Source organism: Puma concolor, chromosome D4 (assembly GCF_028749965.1).
Source record: "Puma concolor isolate L17-30 chromosome D4, mPumCon1.1.hap2, whole genome shotgun sequence".
In the NCBI taxonomy this organism is placed as follows: domain Eukaryota; kingdom Metazoa; phylum Chordata; class Mammalia; order Carnivora; family Felidae; genus Puma; species Puma concolor.
The window spans coordinates 35,160,648-35,185,077 of record NC_141679.1 but is presented as its reverse complement, the minus strand read 5'-3'; the positions used below and the strand labels follow the sequence as shown (position 1 = coordinate 35,185,077).

Sequence of the window (24,430 nt, the reverse complement as noted above, 5' to 3'; positions counted from 1 at the left end):
CATTTTCACTAAGCTACAAATGAACAAAATCATATAGACTATTTATATTCTTTCCAATGGCATTCAATCCTGTCAATTTAAAACCACCTTCAAATTGACTGTTTTAATATTTAGTTGTAAATATTTTACATAAACATACATAATCTAAAAATTGCATCTGTGAATCTTATAAAAATTGAGCCAGAATTATGCACAGTTAACCTACTCTATAGTTGAAAGCAAGGGGCTTGTGAGTGTTGCCTATGGAATTTGAGAGCACAGTAATGTTTAGAGGTAAGGAATAATTTTTAAAATGACTACATGAGGCTTTCTCAAATATGAGTGGATTAAACTAGCTGAATTGGACTTCTTAAAATACCAGATTAACATCATCAATGAATGTATTAACTTGATTTTATGGTGATAATAAAAGTACTCTAAATTTTTTTTTCAACATTTATTTATTTTTTGGGACAGAGAGAGACAGAGCATGAACGGGGGAGGGGCAGAGAGAGAGGGAGACACAGAATCGGAAACAGGCTCCAGGCTCTGACCCATCAGCCCAGAGCCCGACGCGGGGCTCGAACTCACGGACCGCGAGATCGTGACCTGGCTGAAGTCGGACGCTTAACCGACTGCGCCACCCAGGAGCCCCAAAAGTACTCTAAAGAAGGTGAAAACTAACTGATAAACTGTTTATAAACAGACATGTTTGCAGTGAAAAATGTGGTCACTGGAAGCATCAGACATATTAACTAATGAAACAAGACCTGTGCATATTTACTCACCACATTTTTGCAAAGCAGATTTACTAACTCAATCCCCAAAGCTAAAGAAGGTATCAGGCTGGATTAGAAATCAGGAGTCCCTACTGAACTCACATCATGGACTCGCATCTGTTCCCTGGTGTATGGAATTAATTTTAGCAGTAATGTAACCAGTATTAGTCTGAGTTGACCCAGAAAGGCACTGGATCACAGGGCAAAATCTCAGTGTTCCCAATTTAATCTGATCCCCAAATCAGAGACATATCGTCACACTCTTTATCCACATTGTAACTAGTAAGATTTCAGGAAGCAGAGATATCTAAGTTCTATGGCTTCATTTTCTTCTTCCAATCCTTCTTATATGCTACTGCCAAATTAATCTTTCTAGAGCACTTCTGTAAACAGTCATTTTTCTGTGTAAAAATTTCAATATATCCAAAGACCTTTTTTTTCTGGTAAAGCACATGTTGTTTGTCGGAGTCTATAAAAATACCTGCTTGATGCATCAGAAACTGGAAAAAAACATGTAAAAAAGAAAATTTAAATTACCTATAATCCAAATTGAGTTTCTAGAGTAATATAACTATGACAGAGATGGAGAGAATGGATTAAAAAGAGGAAAATTTGGAGGCAGGAAAAATGGTTGGAAGGCCATTTTGCAGTAGCCCAGGAAAGATGTAATAAGAACCTGAACTGTAGCAGTGAGATTGAGAGTGTGAGATTAAAATGATATTTAAGAGACAGAAGTAATGACTTGCAGAGGGATAGGAAAAAATAATTTCAAGTTTCCTAATTGGAAAGAATTGATTAATGATGACGTGAAAAAAGAGACATTGAGATTCTCTTGGGATGTATAGGAAATCATGATTAGAAAATATGTGGGTTTCGGGGCGCCTGGGTGGCGCAGTCGGTTAAGCGTCCGACTTCAGCCAGGTCACGATCTCGCGGTCCGTGAGTTCGAGCCCCGCGTCAGGCTCTGGGCTGATGGCTCAGAGCCTGGAGCCTGTTTCCGATTCTGTGTCTCCCTCTTTCTCTGCCCCTCCCCCGTTCATACTCTGTCTCTCTCTGTCCCAAAAATAAATAAACGTTGAAAAAAAAATTTAAAAAAAAAAAAAAAAAAAAGAAAATGTGTGGGTTTCAATGCATCGTGTTTTAGCATGGAATAAAATCCAAGTTTTACCATATGCAAGCTGTGTGACCCTGACTGCATGATCTAGTCTCTCTGAGTTTCACATAAAAGGGGAAAATATATCTGATTTTTCAGAATTGTTTTGAAGTTTAAACTGTATCTAAAGTGTCCCAACAGTACCTCGTACATAGTATTTGCTCAGTAAATCACAGTTATTTAGTATGATTATTGTTTCTACACTGAGATGGCAAATAGGCAGCTGCAAATACATGCCTAAGACTTAAGATTGGGATGAAAATAGGAGACGTGAAAATCATTGCTGATACGATAGGAGGATGTGAGATAATCCAGGAATTGGAAGAAAACATGTCTAGGACAGTACCCTGCAGAAAAATCAACATCTAAGGGGTGGACTAAAAGAGGATCAGCAAAGGACTCTTAATTAAATGAAAGTATGAAAGCCAAGTTTCAAAGGTCAAGAGCAGAATAGCCAAAAAATTATCTTCTGCAATTGTGTTCTGTGCTAATTGTGCACCTCCTCCTCAGGTCATGATTTGTGCAACAGTTCAGAATATCACTTGATAGGAGCATACTTTCTCAATAGAAATGCCTGTTATGCTATTTCAATTCACAACTTTAAGCCAGAAGTCTCAACACAACAACTAGTGGTATACCTCTATGCCCTCCCAGTTACAGAAGATCCTGATTAAAGAGGAAACTATTGATTCAACTTGCACCTGATATGATATGGCTTCCTCAAAGTCCGTACTTAGTAACTTGTGGCAGTTTGCTTTGGGATATTTTGTGTAACTTTCAATTTGACCCAACAATAGAACACTGAAGAACAGCTATCAAGGACAGGTTTAATGTCTTGTACTGAATCTGGAAGATGTTCAGAGGAAAATGGAAAACTTTTAAATACATAGGGATGTTAAAGGGAAGTATGTGGTTAATTTGTAACCAGCTTGTAACTAATTTGTAACCAGCTTTTGACTAATCTGTAGAAAGATAAGAGAGCCACGGAATCTGAATATACTACAAATTTATAAAGTGAAGAGATTCCACCAACATTAACTAACATTGCTGGAAAACTGTCTAGGATTTTCTAACACTGGTCTCTTCTCAAGCACGTTCTCCGTATCTGCATGTTCTACCCAATGCACTATTTAAAGTGCATCCAAATGGCATCTTTTCTATGAAGTCATTTTGATCTTTCCATTGCAAATCATCACCTCTTGCACCAGACTTAAGCAAAAAATTGTATACACCTCTCAGTGTATTCAACAAGTTCTGCTTTTTGTAATCATTAGTGTTTCATAAGCAAAAATGTCCTTGAGGGTAAAGACTTTGCATATGGTTGTATTTTTGCTGTGCACCATAGCTCCCACTTGTGTGTTTTTTACACAGCCAGTGATGAGTAAGCATGTAGTGTCCACCATTAAAATAATTTAATGACTCTGTTACGATTATCACTTCAAAATTGCTCCTCCATCCCAACCAGTTTATTCATATTAAATCAATCAGGACAATTTTGTATAGTCTTTTTTCAATCAATAGACTGTAACCTTCACTTTTTAAATGCATTCATTTCTAACATCATAAGGTATTTATTAATAAAAATGTTTCATTGGAAATAATTTTTACAAGTCTCTTAGAGGAATTCAATGTTTGGGCTTAATAATAATCTTACAAAAAATCAACGCTTTTTTGTTTTTTAATCACAAAGTCTCCATTATTGTATGCTATTCACAATTGGGTTTTCTGCCCAACTTTATTATTTAAAAATATAATAGTTAATACTTTCATTGTCATTAAGAACACTGATCAAACTAAACATGGACTCAATAAAGTTAATGATTTCAGAAATTTGCTACACTCACCCTTACCAAATATAAGTTACCTACACAAATATACTCCTTGCTTTTATTCAACATGGTAAAAATAGAAAGGACTTTGACACCAAAATGCAAATACAACAGTTTACTTCCATTTCCTATCTTCATATTTCAATCCACTCAGTGAGGCATTGCTTTTTAGTGCTTCCTATTTTCAACATTTATTTCAGTTTTCTTCCTGCTCCTGACATATGTGTGGTAGAATCTGACAATTTTATACACTACTTACAAAAGGAAAAGAATGCTTTTCTGAAGATGTCATTGTTTGTAGTTAAATAAACCACTTTTCATGATAAAAATTTTCTTATATTTATTCAGAGGATTCCATTCTTTTCCCTTATGACTTGATAATGGTCCTGCTATTCTAACCCTTCAGTAAAATCATGTTTAGTATACAATTTGAGATATTTGCAGCATACACTGTTCTTCATATAAAAAGAGATTAGCTTTTTAATAATAGCTTCCTTTGAATTAGGAAAGAATTGCTACAATAGAGAGGGAAACACATGGGGAAATGTAATCAATGATGGTTTTGTATAGGCATTAACAATTTCTTTGTTCTGAAGGTTTTTGCAATTTTTGGTTAGAAGGAAAAAGGAACTGCCATCACCATCCAGCCATTATTTCATTCACTGTAAAAGCACTGATGATTATCTATGCTATTTCTTCCTACCTTTTAAAGAATGCATTTTTAGCAGACCTCTAGCAACCAGGGAGGGATATCTTCTATAGAGATTTACAATTGCTTTGCTCAATGGTATAATGAAAAAAAAAAAATATCATGAAATCTGCAACTGGGCAGTGTTGTTTAGGATATTGTGTTACCTGAGGCAAATTACTTCACTCTCTGAGTCTTTGGTTTTCCTGTGTGTAAAGTGAGGGGATTGTAAAGTTAAATGAGATTACATATGTAAAATATCAATTAATGCCTTGCCCATAAATGGATCTAACAAAGGCAAACTATCTTTATTCTTAGAGATTTAGTAGTTGCTTGATCCAGATAAAAAGGGAGAGCACTCATTTTGGAAATATTGAAAGATGCTACAAATAAAGTGGATCATATCCACACTGGATTAAGTGATAAGGAAATATTTTGACTTGTCTAGTGACATGTATACATATATGCATATACACACAGACATGTATATGTTTAGATAAATATGTGTAGGTATGTTTATGTGCATACTTTAGCATCTGTTTTAATAGAACCATTTTTGAAACCTTAATTTACATTTTAACTTACTTTACCTTTTCTTAAGAAACTGATCTATATAGGAGTGCCTGGGTGGCTCAGTCAGTTGAGCCTCTGACTTCAGCTCAGGTCATGATCTCACGGTCTGGTCCATGAGTTCCAGCCCTACGTCGGGCTCTGTGCTGACAGCTCGGAGCCTGGAGCCTGTTTCAAATTCTGTGTCTCCCTCTCTCTCTCTCCTCCCCTGCTCACACTCTTTCTCTCTCTCTTCTCAAAAATAAATAAACATTAAAAAAAACTTAAAGAAACTGATCTATATAGTTTAATTTTTTTAAATATTTATTTATTTTTGAGAGAAAGAGAGAGAGAGAGAGAGAGAGAGAGAGAATGAGCAGGAGAGGGGCAGAGACAGGATGATACAGAATCCGAAGCAGGCTCCAGGCTCTGAGCTGTCAGCACAGAGCCCGATGTCAGGCTCGAACTCAGGAACCGCGACCTGAGTTGAAGTTGGATGCTTAACTGACTGAGCCACTCAGGCGCCCCTTGATCTACATAGTTTAAATGTTTTGTGGCTCTTTAGTCTTGCATAATTCTGAAATAGTTATATATATATATATATATATATATATATATATATATATATTTAACCCATTTATATTCAGCTTTCCAGCAAAGTGATCTGTGGCTAAAATTTTGCTAGGTTTAAATTGATCTAGGCCTTGTTTAGTCAGTTCTCATCATTTATATTTTGGTTCTGGCCTTCTTGTCTTTTTTTTTTTTTAATGTTCATTTATTTTTGAGAGAGAGAGAGAGAGAGACAGAGAGTGAGCAGGGGAGGGGCAAAGAGAGGGGGAGACACAGAATCTGAAGCTGAAAGCTCAGAGCCCGATGCAGGGATTGAACTTGTGAACCACAAGACCATGACCTGAGCCTAAATCAGAGGCTTAACTGACTGAGCCACCCAGGGCCCCCTCTGGCCTTCTTGTCTTTATTCCTCTACTTAATATTTTAAAGAAGCATAACACTGCAGGTGATTCTCATAGCATGGGTACACTTTATGGTTTCTGAGTTTTCTAGTGAGAGACCCAGGCATATGACATAACTATACAGAATGGCAATTAGATTAGTGATTTTACTTAAGGTAAACATTAAGTATTTTTCATAAAATACCCACTTCACACAGAACCTGAGATTTTATAATAGGTCCCTGAAAAAGGGAATATGCTTAAAGACTATCTTCCATGTTTTCTGAAATCAATCTCTATGCCAGCAGTAGTACATGCACAGCACACAGTTCCCTTGTGTTTTATATATGTTGCAAGCCTCTAGATAGAACAAACAATCACCTCTTGCTCTTTCTCTTCTTACTTGGAAGGACATTATTATGTCTCTTTTTGTATTTATTGTCAGGGAAGCCCTTCAGGTCTTAACCAACTTTTAGTCTGCACCTTCTGGATAGCACTTGACCTGCTGCCCAACACATACCTTTGGTGCTATATGAATAATTAATCATATGTTATATCCTCCTTCCATGGCTGAGAAGTTCTCTTAAAAACACCCATGTTGTGATGAATCTGAAATCCAGAGGCCTGATCTTAAAATCAAAGGTCTTCCATAATGGAATACAGATAGGAGCCAATTAAGAAGTTCTATCCATCTACCTCTAGTCATTTGAAGCTATACTGTATATAGTTATCTATCCAGAGGGACAAACTGGATACTTTCCATTAAGATAAGACACTGATTATAGACACTCTCAGCCCAGTGGCATCATAAGGTTTTTGTCCAGTTCATTTTTATTTTAGGACATGTAGAAATTTGAGACTAGTTTAAAACTAACTCCATATGTTTGCATCTGGGCTCATTTCCCTTAGTAACTCTATCCCATTGAAGCACAAAATCTTAGGCATTCCAAGTTAAGTCACTAAAAATATTTATGGGGAAGTTAAAATTCTCAAGACTAACTTTATTCAGAGAAAGAAAAAGCTAAATTGGTATGCTTCCACATCTCATGTGTCTACAAGCAGCTTTGTCTATCCTAAAAGACCTTTAATTTCTAAATGGGTCCATGTTTATAAAATTAATAAAGGAAAGACAAATTAAAAAAAATAAACCTATTTGACAAAGGGCTGAAAACTTCCTATCTTAGAGCTAATTTACAGTGCAGTTTTAAATGAATACATAAGAGTAGGATAGAAGAGTGGACAGACTTTATGTTTCAAGTTTGCTTTGATTTTATGGTATATATTTTTAACACAGTCAATTGCATGTGTGTATTTATAACCTAAAAATTGCCCACTGGAAACTACAGAGGACTGAAGAAATACAAGGCTACAGATCTAAAATAATAAGTCAGTTCAATCAGAAAGAAGAAAAACAAGATTTACAACTAAAAATATAAACAACCTACATGCTTTAACTCCTTTCTACAAAGTCATAAATCCCTGTAGTCTCCCCATGTTCTTTCACTGCAGAACATCTAGTTGAAATTATTCTTTTCCTAAATTAGTCCTTGGCCAAGTTAAAGAGATTCTAGTATCAGAAATCTTGATGCTATGGAGTTTCTTCCTTCCCAACTGATAAGAGTGGTGGGCTGAATTTTTCCTAAAAGCTATGAAAAATAAGAATGATAACAAGTAGACATATAAAAAGGAAACATTCATTCATTCAGTAACCATTTACCATGAGAGGAGTGGAGACAGGATAAAGAAAGTTAAATTACAATGAAAGATCAGTCGAGTACAGAAGAAAAATTATGACGTGTGGAGAGGACATGATAAGTATGTCAGCACACTCCAGCCAAAGACCTGGGAACATACCTTGTATTTGAAAAGTTGAGTTTGTTGCTTGTGGCAGTGTGGGAGCAAACATACCATGGGGAATTATGGGAAATTTCAGAAAGAGGGTGTTAAAATGTATTACAGGATTTGGGCATGTGTTAAGTGCTCTGGGGGAAAGAGGAAGGAAATAGGGCTTTGCTCTTGATTAGATCCTGCCAGAGAGTTAAGTAACTCTAGACAATTGGCCATCTTAATCTTACCCAGAAAGAAGAAAGACCAGACAAGGCTAAAGCTGTAACTAGTAACAAAGCAAGCAGTCTAGTTGCTCATATTAGCTAGAATGGGGGATATTTGGTCATCTTTCAGTTTTGACAACATATATGTTTTTATCTATGTTCAGACATGTATGGAATAGTTTTTGTCTTGATCCATCGTGGTCAAAGAGTGACTTTATCTGATGTTGATGTTCTATGAAACTGTTTATGTTCAACAGGAGAAATCCAAGACTTTGCTATGAGGACCAGGCCAACAGGTAGCAACACCAAGGCATGAATGATAGTAGCAGACCAACTCCTACATATCAGGGGTTGTTTTTTTCCTTCTTAGCAGGAGGCACATTAAGATCAGGGTAAGAAAAAGTGCAAACAAAAATAGTAAATATTTCTTTATTGAACACATTACACGCCAGCACTATGCTAAATGCTTTTGTGCACTACTTAATTTATTCACAACAATCTTATGAATTTATTATTTTAATGCACATGCTACCAATAAGGAAAATAAAACTTAGAAAAATAAAGTTACCTGGTTAAAATGGCATAACCTGTAAAAAGTTCGAATTAGAATCTTAGGCTAATGCACTTAATCACTAACTTGATTCAATAAATTCAAGAAGTTTGAAATCACACCATGCATCTTTTCTGACTATAATGCTGTGAAACTAGAAGCCGAACACAAGAAAAATATTTGGAAAGACCACATATACATGGATGTTAAATAATGTGCTACTAAACAATAAATGGGTCAATCAGAAAATCAAAGAAGAAATTAGAAAGTACATGGAACCAATGAAAATGAAAACACAACAGTTCAAACTTTTAGGATTCAGCAAAGGCAATCCTAAGAAGGAAATGTATAGCAATACAAGCCTACCTGAAGAAGCAAGAAAAATATCAACTAACCTTTCACCTAGAGAACCTAGAAGAAGAACAAGTGAAGCCTAAAACCAGTAGAAGGAAGAAAATAATAAAGACTAGAGCAGAAATAAACTGTGTAGAAAAAAAAAAAAAAAAAAACTACAACAAAATACCAATAGAACAGTTCAATGAAACCAGAGTTGTTTCTTTGAAAAAAAATCAATAACATTGATAAACCTCTAGCCAGATTTATCAGGAAAAGAAGAGAAAGGACTCAAATAAATAAAATTACAAATAAGAGAGGAGAAATAACAGCCAACACCATGGAAATAGAAACAATGATAAGAGCATATTATCAAAACTAAATGCCAACAAATTGGATATCCTAGAAGAAATGGACAGATTTCTAGAAACATAAACTACCAAAACGGAAACAGTAAGAAATAGAAAGTTTGAACAGACCAGTAACAATATGGAGACATATTTTTCTTTAACCAGACACACTTTTCTTTAACCAGCAAAGAAATTGAATCAACAATCAAAAAACTCCCAACGAACAAAAGTCTAGGACCAGATGGCCTCACAGGCAAATTCTACCAAACACTTAAAGAAGAGTTAAAACCTTTTCTTCAAAAACTATCCCAAAGAATATGAAAGGAAGGAAAACTTCCAAATTCATTCTATGAGGCCAGTATTACCCTGATTCTAAAACCAGATAAAGATACCACTAAAAAAGAGAACTACATCCCAATATCCCTGATGAATGTAGATGCAAGGATTCTCAACAAAATATTATCAAATTGAATCCAACAATACATTTAAAAAAATAAAAACATTCACCATGATCATATGGAATTTATTTGACACAAAGAAATGGAAAGACATTCCATGCTCATGGATTGGAAGAACAAATATTGTTAAAATTTCTATACTTCCCAAGGCAATCTACACATTTAATGCAATATGTATAGAAAAACAGCATTTTTCACAGAACTAGAACAAACAATCATAAAATTTGTATGGAACCCCAAAAGACCCCAAATAGTGAAAGCAATCTCAAAAAAGAAAAGCAAACTTGAAGGTGTCACAATTCCAGACTTCAAGTTATATTACAAAGTTGTAGTAATCAAAACAGTATCATACTGGCACAAAAATAGAAATATAGATCAATGGAACAATACAGAAAAATCCAGAAATAAATACACAATTATTTGGTCAATTAATAAAGTAGGAAGAGTATGCAAATGGAAAAAGACAGTCTCTTGAACAAATATTTTTGGGAAAACTGGATAGCAGAATGCAAAAAAGAATGAAACTAAACCAGTTTCTTACACCATAATCAAATATATATACGAAATAGATTAAGGACCTAAATGTGAGAGGTAAAACCATAAAAATTCTGAAAGAGAGTGTAGGCAGTAATTTCTCTGACATCAGCCACAGAATCTTTTAAATATGTCTCCTGAAGCCAGGGAAACAAAGGAAAAATAAATTATTGAGACTACATCAAAATAAAAAGCTTCTCTACAGCAAAGGAAACAATCAACATAACTAATAGGCAACCTACTGAAGGGGAGAAGATTTTTGCAAATGACATATCTTATAAAGGGTTGGTATCCAAAATATATAAAAAACTGATACAACTCAACACCCAAAAAACAATCCAATTAAAAAATGGGCCAAAGAATGAACAGATATTTCTCCAAAGAGGACTTCCAGATGGCCAACTGACACGTGCAAAAATGTTCATCATTGCTCATCATTAGGGAAATGCAAATCAAAACGACAATGAGATATCACCTTATAACAGTCAAAATGGCTAAAATCAACAACACAAGAAACAACAGGTCATGGTAAAGATGTGGAGAAAAAGGAACACTCATGCACTGTTAGTGGGAATGCAAACTAGGGGAGCCACTGTGGAAAACAGCATGGCATTTCCTCAAAAAGTTAAAAATAAAACTATCCCATGATCCAATAATTGCACCTCTGGGTATTTATTCAAAGAATGTGAAACACTAATTGAAGGGGATAAATGCACCCCTATGTTTATTGCAGAATTATTTACAATAGCCAAGGTATGGATTTACAATCAGCCCAAGTGTCCATTGATTGATGAATGGATAAAAAAAAAGATGTAGCATGAATAAATATATTGAAATATTATTCAGGCATTAAAAAGAATGAAATCTTGCCATTTGCAATGACATGGATGGAGCTAGAGAGTGTAATGCTAAGTGAAATAAGTCAGAAAAAGACAAATACCATATGATTTCACTCATATGTGGAAAATAAGAAACAAGACAAACATACAAAGGAAATAAAAGAGAGAGGGAGAGAGACAAATTAAGAAATAGACCCTTAATTATAGAGAATAAATTGATGGTTACCAGAAGGGAAGGTAGTAGGGGGATGGGTTAAATAGGTGATGGGGATTAAGGAGTGCACTTGTCATGATAGGCCCTGGGTGATGTATGAAATTGCTTAATGACTATAGTGTACATCTGAAACTAATATAAAACTCTATGTTAATTAACTGGAATTCACATTAAAAACTGAAAAAGCCAAAAGAAAAGATAAGCTTCTCCATTTAAGCCATAAGATATACGAGGGCAAATAATACTGTGGTTTACGTTTATGTTTCCAGATCAACAAAGCAGTGACTTGCTATAATGGTCATTAGTAAATATTCAATGATCTGCTCAATGGATAATGGATGAACTGATGGATGGAATCAAAATTCACATTTGACTAGGATCATGACTATTTAACATAATTTTACCTTGTGTCCCAGGAAGCAGGAAGAAACCTTAAATTGTTAGTAATGGCAATTATTCAACTTTTAGGCTGCATATGATTTTTACAACAAACTTAAGAAGTACATGTTCTTAGAGGTATATCATTGTCTTATTTTTCACAGAAGTTCAGATATGTTAAGTCCTCACCCAAAATCACATTACTAGCAAATGGTCAAACATGGGCTAAACTCTTGGCCTCCCCATCTTTCAGTCCAGTGGACTAGCTCCCAAATTATAGTCTTTTTTTCTTATAATCCCCCCAAATAACTTAGGTAATAAAAGGCAATTTCAGAATGTTCAAAATGTTTTTTTTATATTTCCTAAATATGAAGATTTATGGAATATCTGCATTTAATTAGTCACGATGAAACTATGCCCTACCTACAACCCTGTTTCCAGCACTACTTTTTAGGTAATTGTTCTTTATAGGCTGTAATTATTTTAGTTCTTCAGTACTGTGAGAAATTTGTAGTCCATGTATATTTTTAAAAATTATCTTTGTGTGCATGGTTTTCTTTTTCTTTTTTTTGTCTTTGTTTTTGTTTTGGCATTTAAATATTGTTGATGACCCAGGAAAACTGTCTGGCTAAAGACAATGGTACTACAGGCTATTTGAAGGATGTGAATGTTCTATTCAGAAAAAAAAAAAAAAAAAAAAAAAAAAAAAAAGGATCTTAAGTCATATGAAGAATTGAGGAAAAATAAACCAACATTAAAAATCCCAAAACTCCAAGAGTTCATGTTAATGTCAGCCCACTGAGAAACACTGAAACAGAGACTAACATAATTCTTACATAATCCCCTTGAAACATGCCTTTCCATTGGCTCAGTAAGAATATTGGTCTTCAGTTAGGTTAAACTTGATGTTCTATCAAAAATGAACACTGAGCAAATGAACCAAAGCATCTCACATCTTACAAAGGATCAGTTTTGCACTCCATACACAGGATATTCTGATTCACATTGCAAAACTGAATTTTAAACTGAACTTCCTTTGTGAATTACTTGAATAATACCATTAAACTGAACTTCAGTGTAAGCTACTTTTCTTTATCTCAGACTTAGGGTAAAGTTTCCATTAACTTTGAGCACTATCACCATGTCAGCCTAATGATTTGATTATTGGATAAATCTGTGTATATGCATGCATGCATATATACACAAATACATACACATAGATACTATATCTAAATTCTATTATCTACTAAGCTTGTGGTACATAGCGTTCATGGGTTAAATTGCTCCTTGAGAATATTTTTTAACTATTGCACTTGGTAGAATGAGAAAACAAAAACTAAAAAAATTCATTGACTTATTAAAGATATCTATTTGATAAGCTCTAGAACCCACGTTTTGGGATGCCCAGTGAAGTATTTTAATAATAGGCCACACACACACACACACACACACACACACACAAACACAACATTGGGAGGTACCATGAAAATGCTTTTAGAACCAGTGTCCCACTGAGGCTCTGGATCTCAGCCCCCAACCTCAACAAGTGATATCAAACCAATATGAGTCAGTTGGAGGGCTGTTTTCTGCTTGTTTGTCTCTACACATGCTTCTTGTTGTCCCTACTTGATAGAGCAATATTTAAATGTGTATACAAGTTTACAAAACCAGAAATAATTAAATGTTATATTGTTCTTTTAACTAGACTTCAATAACATAATTATTGTTTTTATTATTTTTATATGTGGCTCTCCCCTCTGGATATGATTTTTAAAGATTGTATCTGACCTTGAATAGAGCCAATATTTGTGACCTCAATCCATTACCACAGATATCAGTCATATTTATCAGGCTGTGGATTTTAATTTAGCATAATTTGGCACTATACCAAAAAATAAAGAAATCATAAAAAGCATGAGTTGTTCACTTATTATTATTTATTTACCTCCAAAGGAAAGGTTTGTCTGTAGTATTTCAGTCAGGTCATATGCCTTTAAATAGACAGGCAAAACAGAGGAATGGAACATTCTGTTGACAGGTAAATGTGAATAAATCTGGTTTCATTCAAAGAAAAATAATCAGGCTCTTTTCAAATAATATAAAATGTAAAATGATTGCCTGTTGGAGAGGAGGGGCCTTATCAGCTTCTCTTCTCAGAGAAGTGATTGCCCTGTTCTAGCTGGAGGAACATACCTGCAGCTTATCTTGTGACTTCTCTGCAGTCTCTGATATTTATTAACAGTTGATTTTCTGTAGCTGCTCTTTTTCCCCTTTCTCCCTCCTCTAGTGTAAATTAGTTTCCCCAATCTACATCTAGCCTTCATTTTCTTATCTGTCTTGCAAAAAGGATGATTATTTCATTATTGGTTTTGAAGAGTCTTTCATATTAAGTGGTACAGCTCTGGTTTCAGGCAGACATTTAACAGACTCTCTGTTTGTTTTATTCTTTGTCTCATCATCTTAATCAAAGCCCCCGAGACTGAGTCTTTTGTTGTAACAAACAGGAATAAAGGGAAATTATGAATTGTTGCTTCCACAGAAAATGCAGTATTCATCAGGAATTCCTGGTGGGACTGAAACAGGGTCGACTTCAAACATGTGAAAACAATTGTACTCACCTATGAAAAGCCTTTTCATAAATAGGATATCTGTTTTTTCAAGTCTCTTATTAGGCTAATACCTAAGCAATGTCCCTCCTTTAGAGCTCAAGCTTTACAGTATTGTCCTAAAGTTGCTAGTGGAAGATTTTTGAGCATATATAAGTTTTTTTTTTTTTTTTTTTTTTAATGTGAGAACTGCATTCTTGCTTTCTCCCAAATACTTTGTAATATTTTTCTCATGGCTTTTCTTCTTCTTTGCTATATAGACTTTAACATTAACTCTCTGACTTACTGAACAGGCAGTGTCCTGAATTCCAGATATTGAACTGCTGTGGGAAAAGTGTAGGTGCCATGACCTCTTTTTTTAGATTCAGATATTCAGAATAGCCTGGAATCCCTAGTTTCACACTGTCCTTGCACTGTCCTTTGATCATATTTTGATAAATTTTTCAGAAGCAGTATAAGAATTGGGTTGGCTATTTAAGTAGAATTCAGCTTATATTGGGACAACATGCATAAGGTCTAATATAAGCCTATTAATGTACAAATTAACTTTTCTGTTATCCATAAAAATCAAGTAGATCCAAATACCTAACTTCCTAGTATCCTAAATACTAATAAGTATTATATGTCTAATATCTTGTTTACATTTAGAAATCCTTGCTCAAATCTATATATCTTTGATATAATTAACTGATTCAGCTGACTAAAGTATGAATTCGATGCTTATATAGGTCTGGGTTTATATATCCACTAATAAAGTATAACCTTATTACAATGCTGCAATAAATAAATTAAAGCATTGACTTCAACTTTGATATGCTTATCATATGGCATCTCTGACATAATGTTAAATGTGTTTGCCCTATTAGTATAGTATGTTTAGATAAGGAAATACAAATTGTGTTCATCATCTATTGCTCTATAACAAATTGGACAAAACATAACAGTTTGAAATAACAATTTTTTATTATCTCACAGTTTCTGTGGGTCACGAATCAAGGTGGTGTAGCTGGGCATTTAAGGATCACATGTCTCGTGACCCTGAAATGAAGGTAGTAGCCTGTATTGAGGTCATTTCAAGGCCTAAATGGAAAGAAGATGCATTTTCAATGATACGAACATGGCTTTTGGCGGGGCTCAGAAGATCCACTTTCAAACTCATTCATAGACTCTTGACAAGCCTCAGGTGCTCTCTGATACAAACCAGAGTTATTTTTCCTTGTCATATAGTCTTTCTTTAAAAAAAAAAATTAACGTTTATTTATTTTTGAGACAGAGAGAGACAGAGCATGAATGGGGAGGGACAGAGAGAGAGGGAGACACAGAATCGGAAGCAGGCTCCAGGTTCTGAGCCATCAGCCCAGAGCCTAGCGCAGGGCTCCAACTCACGGACCGCGAGATCGTGACCTGAGCTGAAGTCTGACGCCCAACCGACTGAGCCACCCAGGCGCCCCAAGTCTTTCAAGAGGTCCTTGCCATATGGCCCCTGGCTTTCCCCAGACCAAAGACTTTACAAGAGAAAGAGAAGATGAGCAAAAAGGAAGCCACTGTCTTTTAAAAATCTAATTTCATAAGTAGCATGCCATCATTTCTGCAGTAGCCTTCTTGTTAGAAGTAGGTCACTATGTGTAACTCACACTCAAGGAGAGGGAATTACACAAATACATAAATGACAGGAAGTGGAGATCATTGAGATCCACTTTAGAAGCTGTGTCCCACAGTCCACCCTTTGGCCTCCAATGGTTCATGTCCCTCCGACAGATAAAAAATAAAAAGGCTCACTCTCTTTCAGAGTCCCCCAAATCTCATCCCATTACAATAAGTGAGAACATGCTAGATTACATTGCAGTAACAACTCTGAAATCTTGGTAACTTAAATAAAATAGAAAATAAAATACAATTTTATTTCTCAGTCATACTGTATGTTTATCATAGGTTGGCTAAGGAATCTTCTTATGTTGTCCTCACTCAGAGAGTCTTCAAGATCAGTAGAGCTGGAGGGAGCAGTGAGGTGGGGTGATAATGACTCTTAAAGCCTTCTACATGGAAGTGACATGTGTTATTTGTGCTCAAATAGCAGGGGCACACTAATTTTAAGAGGTATATTTCTTCCATGTACCTGAAAAGAAGAGGAACAGAAATGTCAATGAACAGTCCAAAAAACTAACATAATGTGTAAAGTTATATATTTCACCTTTACCTAAGTACATACCAAAATGATTATGGGTCGAATTTTGATACATTTAACTCATTCTATGAATATTTACCAAGTACTATTGGATACTAGGCTTATACAAAATGCTAAGAACTAAGCAGAAAAAAGAGCGGGTCTACCTTCTGGTTTCTCAATATAGTGGGCAAAGAGAAAAATATACAGATAATTGCAAAGTAGAAATGATTGTATAATGTCATTTAAGACATAGTAGAGGCATTTATGGAAGACTTGAAGTGAACAGGGAAGACGTCTTGAAGTAGATGAACTTTGATGAATTCTGATAGATAAATAGACATAGACCACGAAAAGAAAGCCAAGAAAGAAATTTTTCAATGTTTCTTTAATAAAATGAATATATGATGATTATCTTCCAGGTCCAAAACCCTGATTCTTCTGCATCTGCAGTTAACTACTGCCTTAGCCTGATCAAGTAACTGGGCAACTGTGCACCTAGACTTCCTCATCTGTGAAATGAGAAGGTTTAATTAGATGTTGCCCAAGACCTCTTTCAGCTGTAAAATTCTATGATTATTCCTGGCTCTAGAGGATATTTTTTTCAAAAGCACTTTCTATACTATAATTATAAAATAATTACCTTATAAAGCAGTCACTAACTAAAACCATTCAGTAAACACCTATGGGAAATTCTCATATCTGAAAATTGTGTTTCCATCCCTTCTGAGACACAATATGTTCAGAATTGATCACAAAAAGAATAATAAGATGTAGTTTTAAATAGACTGGTATGAAGTTGCTCTTCATGGAAAACTTCTACTCTTGTGACATTTTTCGTCCACATTAATCGATCACCCTAGATATTTCTAATAATTCTCATATTTAAAGAGACTTTTTGTTTTATGTGGGTTTATTTTTGTATATTTGCTTGTGAAAAGACTCTGGTTCTCCCCTACACAGACACACAGACACACACACACACACACACACACACACACACACAATTTGTTTTGCACTGAAATTCTCTTGCCGGGTTGATTTGCACCCTTATAATTTGACAGAATACCATGCTCTTCATTTGACTCCCTAGTCCTTCATGAATCCTCCTACTTCCAGGGAAAATCCTTGTTGTGACAGTCCAGTCTTCACCTCTCACAGCACAGCTGTCTCTCTCCCACCAGTTCACTGAACCCCAGATCAGAAGTCTTCCCTTTGCAAAACTTTTTCCCTGTCTCCTTTTTTACTGGTCTAATCTACTGGTATTTCGAAGAAAATACCCCTACCAAGTATTGGTCAAGATTGATACACTAGGAACACATATATTTCAGGGGAGTATAATTGCTGCAACCACTTTGGAAAACAATTTGGCATTATCTACTGATGTTGAACATATGCCTACCAGATGATCCAGCAATTCCACTCCTCATTATGTACAACATGTGTACTAAGAAATATCTACAAGGATGTTTATTGCAACATCAATTGTAATTGCTCTAAACTGGAAATGACCTAATGCCCATCAGCTATAGAAGAGATATGTAAAGCATGGTATATTTAAATGCTATTTGGCAAACTTTAACATGAATGAAACCAACAAACATAATGTTAAGTAAAGAAGTAATATGTAACATATGATTATATTGATATAATGTTCAAGGCAGCTCTAAACTATTGGGCTAGAAATCGAGGTTATGCTTGTTTGCCTTGATGAAAAGGGAGAAATGGATTGAGAGGGACCGTGGAGTTTCTGTAGAATGAGAAATGTTTTATATTTTGACCTGAGTAGTGGTCACCCTGGTGTTTACTTTTGTATGATTCACATGATTCATTTTTTATGTACTTTCTTTCTTATAAGTGCACTGTACTTAGACTTAAAAAAATGGGGCGCCTGGGTGGCACAGTCGGTTAAGCGTCCGACTTCAGCCAGGTCACGATCTCGCGGTCCGGGAGTTCGAGCTCCGCGTCGGGCTCTGGGCTGATGGCTCAGAGCCTGGAGCCTGTTTCTGATTCTGTGTCTCCCTCTCTCTCTGCCCCTCCCCCGTTCATGCTCTGTCTCTCTCTGTCCCAAAAATAAAAATAAACGTTGAAAAAAAAAAATTAAGAAGTATTTGGACTTACAAGAAGTTCAGCTTCTCCTTTTTTTAACATCATGTAGAAAAACACACACAGTACAAAAAACCTCTTTAGAGATGAAAGGCACAACTTATTGTGTGGGTATGGGTGTGATGTGTGGGTGTATGGATAGATAGACAGGTGATAGATACACAGAAAGATAATGTGTTAATAGAGAGATAGTGGAACAGAATAAAAGCCCAGAAATAAAACCATAATTATATGGTTAATTAATCTTCAACAAAGCAGGAAAGAATATGCAGTGGGAAGAAGATAGTCTCTTCAAAACTGGTGTTGGGAAAACTGAACAGCAACATGCAAAAGAATGAAACTGGACCACTGTCTTTTATCATACACTAAAATAAATCCAAAATGGATTAAGGTTCTAAAATTGAGATCTAAACCCATATAAATCCTAGAAGAGGACACAGGCAGTAATTCTCTGACATCAACCATAACAACATCTTTCTAGATATGTCTCCTGAGGCCAGGAAAACAAAAGCAATAATAAACTCTTAGGACTACATCAAAATAAAGAGCTTCTGCACAGAAAATGAAACAATCAACAAATCTAAAAGGCAGTCTACTGAATGGGAGAAGATATTTGCAAATGAGATATCTAATAAAGGATTAGTATCCGAAATATATAAAGAACTGATACAACTCAGCACCCAAAAAAACAAATAATCCAATTAAAAAATGGGCCAAACATGTGAAGAGACATTTCTCCAAGGAGGACACCCAGATGACCAACAAACACAAAAAAACATGCTCAAACTCATCATTAAGGACATGCAAGTTAAAACTACAATATGAGATATTACCTCACATCAGTCAGAATGGCTAAAATCAACAAGATAAGAAACAACAGGTGTTGGTGAGAATGTGGAGAAAAAGGAACCCTCATGCACCATTAGTAGGGAAGCAAACTGGGGAAACCACTGTGGAAAACAGTATGGAGTTTCCTCAAAACACAAAAAATAGAACTACCCTATCATCTAGTATTTGCACTTCTGGGTATTTATGCAAAGAATACAAAAAAAAAAAAAAAAAAAAACTATTCAAAAGGTGACATGCACCCATATGTTTATTGCAGCAGTATTTACAATAGCCAAATTATGAAGGCTGCCCAAATGTCCATAGATAGATGGATGGATAAAGAACATAAGGAAAGGGAAACAAAAATAATATAAAAACAGGGAGGGGGACAAAACATAAGAGACTCATAATTATGGAGAACAAACAGAGGGTTACTGGAAGGGATGTGGGCTAAATGGTTAAGGGGCATTAAGGAATCTACTCCTGAAATCATTGTTGCACTATAAGCTAACTAATTTGGATTTAAATTAAAAAAATTTTTTTAATTAAAAAAAAAGAAATGGTGTGTATGTATATACAATAAAATGTTATTCAGCCATAAAAAAAGGAAATCTTGTCATTTGCAACAGTATGGATGGATCTAGAGAGTATAACGGTAAACAAAATAAGTCAGAAAAAGACCATATGATTTCACTCATATATGGAATTTAAGAAACAAACAAAGGAAAAAAAGACACAAACCAAAAAACAGACTCTTGTCTATAAAGAACAGATGGTTACCAGGGAGGACGTTGGGGGTGCTGGTGAAATAGGTGAAAGAAATTAAGAGTACACTTATCACTGTGAGCACTGAGTAATGCATGAAAATGCCAAATCACTATATTGTAACTGAAACAAATATAACACTGTGTGTTGATTACACGGGAATGAAAATTTTAATAGATTAGATAGATAGATAGATGACAGATAGATAATTGATACATAGATGATGATTGCTGATAGATAGATAGATAGATAGATAGATGATAGATTGATAGATGGTAGATAAGAAAGAAAGAAAGAAAGAAAGAAAGAAAGAAAGAAAGAAAGAACAAAAGAAAAAAGAGAATTAACAAAACAAAAAAGAGAAGGAGACACCAAGGGGAGGGAGGAAGGAAGGACAAAAGAGAGAAGCAAAGTTATGTAATTTTAGAGGGTCCAACATATTTGACAAAATAAAGCTTAAAAACCTACACTCATCTCTACTGGCTTCCTACTGCATGATCTGCACATGAACTGCACTGAAAATTTTACAGATCAGTTACATTTAGTTACTTCAAATTTTATTTTTCCTGGATGTTTGCTTACCTAGTGTTGCTTATCTAGTATAAATGTGAATATGTGAAAATGTGAAAACAGGACTAAGGAGAAACATGTGCAAACAATTCTGAATGAAAGAGAAATAAAGCCTCTTAATGAAATCTCTTTAATATGTATTTGAAACTACTTTAAAAAGGCCCTGTTGCTTGTGCTAATATAGAATCTGTTTTAAAATAACATGTATTTTGATAATTATCATTTTGGGGTGTTTTAGAATAAGGTTAGCAGCAGAAGAAACTTCATATGAAGTAAACTTTCTTTCCTAATTTAAATAGAATAGTAAATAGCATCACTATAGCATATAAATTAAATTATAGTTTTTCTGTTGAAAGACCTTTTTTTAAGGTTTGAAGTACTTTAATTCAAATATTCTATTACGTATAACGGAGTCACGGGTCAGTAATGAAACTTGAAACTTTCACACTGCAACAGAAGCGATGCCATATAGCAAAGATAAAAATTCCAATGAGGAAGTCCAGAGTATTTGTTATGGGTCAGAATATAAAGCATACATGATTTGACTCCAGCTAACTCTATTTAAAAAAGAAAATAAAAGATGATATCCTCCTGACGTAAATGAAGAGATCCACACAAAATGAAAGTCTATTTATGAGAGGTTTGTTATTTCTGTGGGGGAAAAACTGGGGTTATGACCAAAGTAAATGGAAACCTTCAAATCTTCTTAGAGCCATTTTCTATGCACATCTGTAAATAATAAAGCTGTATCAGACCAGATTATACTTCACCATATATGGTTCTGCTCTCAAAAGTTATTGACTTTAGCATTTACGGTTTCCTCAGCCACAACAATTAGTTGGAGCTTTAGCAGAAAGCATAGACATGGGAGAAGTTGTACAACAGTTTTCTTCTTGTTTGTTTCACTCTCTCTCACACATCAAGCCTGTTCGATGAGCTGGCTTGCATTTACTTATCTAAATCACTTGCTGAAAATCCATGTTGTTCTGCTTGTAAGAATTCATGATCCATATTTTCCATCCATTTTTCAGAAACAAAATGGCGACTTCTTAGTAATTCACACTTTGAGCACAGTAGGAAGTTCAGTTGACTTAAACATTAAGCAGAACTGATAAAGATCTATAACTATATCTATGTCTATGTCTATGTCTGTATCTATATCTATCAATGTCTATATCAATATAGAGATACATATAATTCTGTCTGGTGTTAAATCTTTCTGTTGTCTCTTCTACGTATATCAACAGGCTGGCATTTGTGCTCAGAAAGAAAGGTAGTTTTGTGATGTTCTAAGAAGCAGAAGTGTTGTCCTAATGTTTATGGAAACTTTAAGAAATGACTTCCCTTGGCAAATCCAATGTGTGTTTGCCAGACACTGAAGAGCCAAGTGCTTTGTGAAGGGAAATTATATATTAACGTTGATGCGAATGAACTACATACAAATTTGTTAAAGTTACTGTAAAATCTAGCCTAAAGGTGCCATTCAAATTAATCTAAGTAAGTTGTGGAACAGAGCTTGAGGATTTTTCCCTCAGATTAAAAGGCAGTTATATGTCTTGCAGAAAAAAGCTTTCTCTCAATTCTTCAGAAAGGAAGCAAGAAGGAATCATTTCCTCTCTATTTTCCTTAACTTAAGTAGGGCTGAAAGTAAAGATGTGCCTGAAAGTTAGGTTCTGCTAAACAGGACTAAATTTAACCAGCAAGTGGATGATAGTATAGAGACAGATGGGTGAGATTTATGAGGAGACCTTTTAGAAGTGGCCTGAAACAGGTGGTTACCTAAAAAGAGTCAGTGTGTGTAGTGTTTCTGGCTGCAGGAGTAAGGGGGGTGAAGAAGAGATGTGTCGGCAATAAATACACGGAGGCATGCTGACTGAGACTTGATAATGCTTGTCAGATGTCTCTATTTTTGTCTAAACTACAAAAGCTATTTCATTGTACTTTGAGAAGAGCAGAAGGTCTTCAGTTCTGTGATTGGTTATTGTTTTCAAAAGGAAAGAAAATTACCTTTCATTTTCTCTCCACTGGTATTAAATCCCCAGTAGAGATTCGAAGGATGTTCCAAGTCACTGCAACTATCTCAAGGAGCTTTTGAGTCCGTTACTTCTGACTAAGGTTTTGTAATGCTCTCACCCTTGTAGCAAAAACTGCAAATAGAAGCTTAAGAAAGCAGTTTTGCAAAAGCGTTTCGATGTTTCCACTTGCTTTGATCTCCTAAGCAAAATCAAATTTTACCTTTAAGGTGTTTACCAAAAGGTATTTTGAAGCCTGTGCTAAATGAAGCCTTGCATTTCCCACCAAAGGAATAACTGTATTTAGAGTGTTTCTTATGAAATTTTCATGGTACATTTTATTGTAAGATTCAAGTTATTAAAAAATATAGAGATGGTAATTATGTGGTATATACTGTGTCAAGGACTCAGCTAAAACCTGAAACATGACAAAACCAGTTGCTGTGGGGGTACTAGAGTTTACAACCTAATGGGAGAGATGAAACAAATTGAACAGTCACAATTTGGTAGGCTAAGTGCTATAACAGACACCCAACAATTTATTGGCATAAATAACTGAAATTTAATTCTCATTTACATAAAACTCCAATGCCAGTAGATGATCGTAGTCAGGGTGGGATGAGGGATGATCATCTTTGTAACTGTCTAGTGTCAATAGACTTTATTAGCAGGAATGAAGGGTGATTCTGAGATCTGTGGCTGAAGGACCAATCTCTTTCTGTCTTATGGATCATTCCTCCTGTAAGTCAACAGGAATTCTACCTGTGAATAGGAAACCTTGAATGAAGAATCATGTATGAGATGGTTTTAAGACCAGGCCTGATAGTGCCTTGATTTATATCTAGCTGTATTCCATTGTGATGAATTCAGTCACATGGTATTATCTATCTGCAAAATTTAATGTGGCTCTGTAACAGGAGGGAAAAAAAATGGTTTGGTGAATGAACACCTAGCTAGTTTCTGTGACACAAGGTAATGTACTAATGAAGTACACAGAACTGTTGGAGCATCTAGGAAATATATCTAAGCAAAGCTTGGAGGGGGCAGGATGTCAAGAAAGGGTTTCTACATGGGATAATAACTTCCTTGGAACTGAAGGGGGAATATGAGTTGAACACACAAAAGAGTTGAGAAGCCAGTGGTCTAGACAGAAGGAAGCAATTATGCAAAACAAACAAGAATCATTAGGATAGTCTTTAAAACTTATAAAATGACCCTATTGAGAAATTAAGATAAATTGACTTTTTAATTTGTTTTAGGGATCTTGATTTTTAAAAATTAATAATTGAGATTCTTTGACATAGATGTAATGCTTATAAGTTTTAGAATCCTTCATGCTAGATTGTCCTAGGGTGAGTACGACAGACAAGGATTTGCTTTAGCTTGGCTGCCAGTGTTCAACAATCTAGGTGGCATCCAACCCATAAACACCTAAGGATGGACATTTTGAAATGATCTATGTAATTTCAAGAAGCAACAAACAAAGAAACTCAGTAAACTTGATGAACTAGTTACTGCAAAAAGGCGGTCCTGCCACTTTATGTTAGACATGCTAGTCTCAATTCAAAATATTAAGGAAGAGGGGCGCCTGGGTGGCGCAGTCGGTTAGGCGTCCGACTTCAGCCAGGTCACGATCTCGCGGTCCGTGAGTTCGAGCCCCGCGTCGGGTTCTGGGCTGATGGCTCGGAGCCTGGAGCCTGTTTCCGATTCTGTGTCTCCCTCTCTCTCTGCCCCTCCCCTGTTCA

General features: G+C 35.3%; 1 protein-coding gene across 1 annotated transcript in view; it reads left to right on the top strand.

The window, feature by feature from the left end:
- PTPRD (protein tyrosine phosphatase receptor type D) overlaps positions 1–24,430 on the top strand; it is a 2,237,777-nt gene that overhangs the window by 1,367,516 nt on the left and 845,831 nt on the right. The window lies entirely within an intron of this gene.